We start from the raw sequence: 7103 nt of genomic DNA, 5'->3' as shown, positions 1-7103 counted from the left end.
TTTGGTTATAGATTTCATTTTTAAAATCTTTTTTCTCTCTCTCTCTTTTTCACACTGAATAATTTCCATTGACTCTCTTCTTGGTCATCTCTAGGGTGCTACTGAGACGATTTAGTGAGTATTTAATTTGAGTTATTGTATTTCTCATTTGAAAAATTATTACTTGATCCTTCTTTATGTCTCCTATTTCTTTGCTGAAATTGTCTATCTTCGTCTAACTTCTCATTTGTTTCATGATGTTTACCTTTATTTGTTGGAGCATACTTGTAGTAGGTGCTCTACTGTCTTTGTTAGATATTTCCAACATCCATTTCAACATTCGTGTCACTGTCTGTTATTTATTATTCCCAAGTAATTTGGGTTGTGTCCTGGAATTTGTACATATTTCGTTATGATAGCCTGAGTCTCATTTAAATCCTACAAAGAATGTATTTGTGTTTTAGAGAAAGCCATTGACCCAGTTGAGGTCAGGTCTCCCACTTCAGCTTCCAACAAGTGCTTAGCGGGTGTCACATCCAGAATCAGATAAGTTTCAAAAAAAATTTGTAGATGGGCACCCCCATCTACAGCGGTTGGCGCAACGGTTTGGTGCCGCCTGCAGCCTGGGGTGTGATCCTGGAGACCTGGGATCAAGTCCCACATCGGGCTCCCTGCATGGAGCCTGCTTCTCCCTCTGCCTGTGTCTCTGCCTCTCTCTCTCTCTCTGTGTCTCTATGAATAAATAAATAAATAAATAAATAAATAAATAAATAAATCTATTAAAAAATTTGTAGAGCTATTTGGTCTAGCCTATGTGCATGATACCCAGAGGCAAGTGTGGCATTTTAGGAGAAGTCTGTGTTCAGTCAGTTCTCAATATCTATGCATACTGTTTAAACAGATGCACACATGCACATCTCAGGAATGAGCCCAGGGGTTCATAGGCTGCTCTACGAGGTCACTTGCCCTAGCTCCTCTCTCTCCACACCTCCTTGGGGCTCTCCAATTCCTGTCTTGCTCCTCTGGTCAGTTATCTGACTCTGCCACACACCCCCGCAAATGTATCTGCATAGTAAGCCTATCAGGAGAACGGAGAAAGAGAAAAGGACAGGGCTTTTGCCCCACCCTCTTGACACCACAGACTCTTCAGTGGAACAACAAAGTTCTCTCCTTTGGAGTTCCGGCTCCTGTGGGTTCCCACTGCAGCTGCTGCCCTGCCACCATGAGATTGCTGGGGACCAGGACATGAGTGACCAAAAAAGAGAAAAGTAAATGAGCAGTTCTCCTCACCCTCTCTGAGCCTTAACTGTCTATTTCTTGCCTATTTCTCAAGCTAAGACTGGAGAGTGTCTGGGCCCCTCTGGGTGTGAGCAGGTGCTCGGTTCTAGGTCCTGGGCTGTCCTCGTTCAGGCTGCAGGAATCTAACATGTGGTGGGGGCTCTCACTGCCTGCAGGTGGTACCTAGAATTCTGATCTTCCTCTCTCCAATCTTCTCACTGCTACTAACTCTTCAGAAGCCTTAAATGGCTATTCCATGCCTCGGGTCCAAGTCTGTCGTCTTCCTCTCCTGGAGGACAGGCTAAGTGTGCTTACTGGACCTCACCTGGGACCAGAGAGCTACAATTTGGTTTTGTTATATTTTTTATGATACTCTATAGTAATGTGATTAGGGTGTGTATACAAGCACACGCCTTCAAAGTTTCAATGAAGTCTGTTAAAAATATTAATATCTGGTAGAAACAATATGAAGATGAATCAAGCTAAGAGTCTATACTGCTTTAGACAGTTCGTGTGAAACATTGAGACATCTAATAACTAAGTCTTTTAATCGCCAGAGTTAAATTTTAAATGTAAAGGTCCCTGGTTGTGAAGTCTGTGGCTCAACCCAGGCATACTAGAACATACAGGATGGTGATGAATTAACCAGAAAGTTGTTTCTGCAGGTGGAACTTATTAGATCCACATCCCTGGGTCTTATTTCCTTTCTTTACCAACTCAGTTCACCAAAATACCCCTTGAATCAGATGCTGTTGGCCAGCTAACTTTGAAGTGCCAACTTACTGCATGTCAAGGCACACCGGGGTTGAGAGGTGCCACCCAAACATTCAGTGTTTAACTGTGAGGACGGAGGGAAAAGAAGGGAACGGGGCATCATCTCTGCAGAGCATTCTTTGAAGCCGCGTCCAATCAAAGCCTCCTTTGCTTCTCTCAGGCACCCGCGCTTCGTTTCCAGGACACCGCTTCTACCTTGGTGTCACACAGCAAGTTAAAAGCACCTGTCAAATGAAATCTGGATTTTCTTCAAATCAGCTTACATCATGTTCAGGTGACATGACAAGTTTTATAATTAAATTTCAATGACTCCTACCAGGTCAGGTGTGCCCTCCACTCTTTTCACGGATGTGTTCTCACACACAGAGAAGCAGTGTGGTTGTAATGCTAACACCTCCTCGGATGAATGGGTGGTGTTTACAAACAGAAGAACCTGATGCTCTAATTTGTCAGTAGAGGCTAAATAGGAAGAAGAAGATGAATAATGAGTGAGGATCTGCTTGTTCACTTGTCTCTCACATATTAACTGAGCACTTAAGGGGCCCAAAACCTCCGCTAGGCTCTGGGGTCTGCATGGAACGGGTAGGGTTTTCATAAACCACAGCTTAGCTGGGCCAAAATGCAGCTCCTTTTATGTTTACTCAAATCAGCTTAATTTCTACGTTGAGTCCCCACCACACCACTTAGTCTTGCCTCTTTAAAGTGTACTCACTCCCGTTAGGATTATCTTTACTACCAGTTGGAAAAAAAGTCCTAATCAATGTCATGGCCATGCCCACCTCCCCCATGGTGGCAAAGGTAGGGAGGGACTTCCTGGTGTGGCGAGTTAGGGGTGAAGAGGGATATCAAATCTCCAGCTTTTTGTCGTCTTTGGCGGCTGGCATTCCATGAGCAATAAGTCAAATTGCTAATGTCAAAAAAAAAATTGCTAATGTCTGGTAAACAGCCTCTCTTCCTTCTGCTTGGGTGAACGGTGACAGAAGTCCTCCAGGGTCTGCACCTGAACCTGCCAGCTGCCCCCTGGTCCATGACCAGCATGCTTCTTCCACTCTTCCCACATTTTATCGTGAGAGTGGTGCTTAAGTGTTACCAGTTCCAGCTGGCTTGGCAGGAGGCAAGGGGCTCTCTGCCTCAACCCTCTGGCCATCACTTACCTGTGGCAGCTTTCTAAGCACCTTTTATAAGGGCTCCTTTGTGGAAGGCACGACAGACACAAGGGGAGGCCTCTCTGCCTCAGCTCTCCCCAGCGGGGTGTCCATCAGTACCCCGTCCCTCTTGGCCCCTTCAGAGACCCACATCGGTGACTCACTCTCTTGCTCAATGCTTCCACTTGGAGAGTGGCCCTATGCCCAGAACCATGTACCAGCTGTAGCTCACGATACACACTTTTGTGTAGAAGCTCTTAGACCTGGGAGACCCCAGACACCCTTCCTTAATTCTAAAACTAATTTCTTCCTTGTTTCTGGAGCTGGCTATCAAGATTGACATATCTCTTTTGTAATAAGAGCACTTAGCATAAGATTGACCCTTTCATCCAATTTTTAAGTATGCAGTGCAGTATCATGAACTGTAGGCCCTATGTTGTAAGTAGATCTACAGAACTCCCTCATCTTGCATAACTTAAACTTTGTACTCTTCGGTCAACAGAAATATTTTTTTAAAAGTAAAAAAAAAAAATGAGGTGCCTGTGTGGCTCAGCAGTTAAGCATCTGCCTTCAGCCCAGAGTGTGATCCTGGGGACCTGGGATCGAGTCCCACATGGGGCTCACTGCATGGAGCCTGCTTCTCCCTCTGCCTGTGTCTCTGCCTCTCTCTGTGTGTCTCTCATGAATAAATAAAACAAAATCTTAAAAAATAAATAAATAAAAATTAAAAAAATAAGTAAGAAAATTAAGAGGGAGGAGAACATTTTTGGAGGTGATAAATGATTTAATGGCCTTGATGGTGTTGATAAGTTAATGGGTGTGTACTTACCTGTGATCTCATAAAGTTGTATAATTAAATACATACAGCTTTTGCATATCAATCATACCCTAATGAAGTGGCTTTCTAAAAAGGACTGCTAGGTACTTCAGAAGCTTACTGGGAGGAAAAAATCCAATATTAGACTCTGTTTCCACATACTATCAACTTCTGAAGCAATAGCTTTAGAGGTGGAAGGTCATTCTTTTTTTTTTTTTTAAAAAAAAAGGAAATTCTAAGAATGAAACCACATTGACAAGTATTTCAAGGTAAGTCAGGGGCAACACCTCTGAGAACACTGGAGTCCAATAGAGAAGCACAGTGATTAGGGTAGGCTGAACTGCGGGAACAACAGACCCCCCCAGATGTCAGGGGCTTCAAGTGGAACATAGAGAGTCTTATGTTCAGACCATAGGAGGCTCTCCTCTGGGATCGGCTGACAGCTGCTCCATGGCAGGTGCAAGACATCCAAGTTTGTCCTGACAACACCCTTAGCCAGCAAGGGGACTGAGCGTGGTGAGCATGTGTGGGAGGGTTTCTGGCCAGAACTGGAAACACCACACACAGCCTTGTTCACATCCCACTGACTATACCTTGGCCACAGCACCCCTCCCAACTGCAGAGGAACCTGGATATGTGGGGCTGCTGAATGTCTAGGAAGGGAGCTAGTGGGTGTTGTTGGACATCACTGCGGTGGTTTGACTTCTGGTCACTAAATATCTATGTGTCACTATCACTGCATTCAGAACATGTGCACTTCCTCACAAGGGAGACACCCAATCTCTCAGTTACTTTATCACTCAAAGCCCTCGGTTTCTAGAGGATGCTTAGTCCTCTCATTTGGGTCTAGATGTGGCCCTTCTTGCTTCCATGACCTCAAAAGAGGGGGGCACTTGATGGGATGAGCACTGGGTGTTATTCTATATGTTGGCAAATTAAACACCAATAAAAAATAAATTTACAAAATAAAAATAAAATAAAATAAAATAAAGAAAGAAAGAGAGGAGACCAAAGGGCGCCTAAGTAGATCAGTCAGTTAGGCCTCTGACTCCTGGTTTTGACTTGGGTTGTGGTCCAGGGGTGGTGGGATGAAGCCCCAGGTCATGGGATCAAGCCCTGTGTCAGACTCCACGCTTAGCAGGAGTTGGCTTGAGATCCTCTCCTTCTCCTGCTACCCCTCCCCCCTTCACTCTCCCTCTCCAAAATAATAAATAAATCTTAAAAAAGAAAGAAAGAAAGAAAGAAAGAAAGAAAGAAAGAAAGAAAGAAAGAAAAAACTGCCTTCCCTCTAATACCCACACCCAACATAAAATGGTGGAGCAGACAGGGGAAGTCCTTACTCAGTTGACCCTGATTCATGGCAATGACAGACTCCCAGGATGGACAGGCTGAGGTCCCCCATCCCCAATGGGAAATCACATGGTTAGATGCTGGGTCTACCCCTTGGGAAGGTCCTCTGTCCATTGTGTCCCATGACCTCCATCATGCCCCCTGGAAAGCACATATAATCACCACCCTCCGTGGCCACTTCAGGGCTGGGCACAGGAAGCGTGTCTCCCTTGGGGACTACTCAGCCTTTCTGGTCCCTTTCTGGTGGTCTAAGATCAGGGCTCTAGGACTATTTTAATGCTCATGCAGTAAAAGCCTTTTGTAGCTCAGACATGTGGCTTCTCCAACAATGACACTGAGTAGGCTTAGCGGAGTTGAAAAACATCATTTCCTTGTGCCAGGAATCACACCAAAAGTGGGATTTTTCCTAGACATAGTGTATAAATCTCCGTTATATCTTAGTTTCTCTGTCCCCAAACCTTTCTCTCTCTATCAATTTAATGGTTCCTTCCTTGGGGCTACTGGGGGGGGTGGGGGCGGAAGAAAGAGGGTCTGGTAAATAGACGGTATCCTTAATCTGCTCTTTGCTGCCTGGTTAAATTCCTCTATTTAATTGAGAAGTCTTAATGGGATTTTGAAGCTCAATGCCTTTCAATCTTATTTCCTACTGTTTGGGATCCAGGAGCACTTCTCCATCCTGAACTTCTGATTCTTCCTATTCTTTATAATTTCCATCTGCAGACTAAATAATCCTTGCCTGAGTTCATCTCTTTCTTATAAATCCTTGAAGTAAGTGACACACACTGGCACGTGGCTGCTCCCCCCGCAGGTACAGGCCTCCTTACCTTCCCAGCGCACAAAAGCCCTGGGAAGCCTCCTCGTTGCTGGCAGTCCTGATGCTAAGGAAATGACGTGCTTTTTTTAAAGATTTTATTTATTTATTCATGAGACACACACACACACACAGAGACAGAGAGAGGCAGAGACACAGGAGGAGGGAGAAGCAGGCTCCATGCCAGGAGCCCGACGCGGGACTTGATCCCAGGACTCCAGGATCATGCCCCAGGCCAAAGGCAGGCACTAAACCACTGAGCCACTCAGGGATCCCCATCGACATGTGACTTTTGATGTTACCGCACTCCATTCAACATACCAATTTCTGTAATAATTAGGGGATGCTGGGAAGACATAATAAATAGACCCCCCCCCCCATTTTAATGCTGTTTAAAAAGCAGGGTAATTATTTACTTCTAAGTTAATATACTGACTGGTGACCAGGATACAATTCATCCCTCCTTCAAGTCACCCCACAGGGATCCAAGCAGACCCCAGCACTCCTGTTTTATCATGTGACCTTCAAGCTTGCCCTGCCTTTGCTGGGGGAGAGAAGACCAGGAAAGGGCACAGGTGGGTGTTTTAATGGATCAAGTGAAGCAGTGGCACCCATAATCTGCACCCGTCATTCGTTGGGTGGAACCCAGTCCCAGGGCTGCTCCTGATCCCCAGGAAGACTGGCGTTCTGAGGAAAGAACAGAGATTGATTTTTCCACACAGTCCATAGCTTTGCCACTGAGATGCTGCCATGGAAACAATTAAAAGTCGTATGATCCTGAAGGCACGCATACACTGCAAAGGGAACACACCAGCACAAGGGCCAGGGGTCTTGGGATTTCTCGAGAACCTTAATAAGGTGAGTTCTGTGCAGCTGTAGGGATGATGGGTAGGAGGTTGGGTGGATGGTGGCAGAGAGAACAGCCAAGGGCAAGAGAGGGAAAGGAGTA

The sequence above is a fragment of the Vulpes vulpes genome, unplaced genomic scaffold (genome assembly GCF_048418805.1).
Source record: "Vulpes vulpes isolate BD-2025 unplaced genomic scaffold, VulVul3 Bu000000626, whole genome shotgun sequence".
Classification (NCBI taxonomy): domain Eukaryota; kingdom Metazoa; phylum Chordata; class Mammalia; order Carnivora; family Canidae; genus Vulpes; species Vulpes vulpes.
This window is presented reverse-complemented; position numbering follows the sequence as displayed.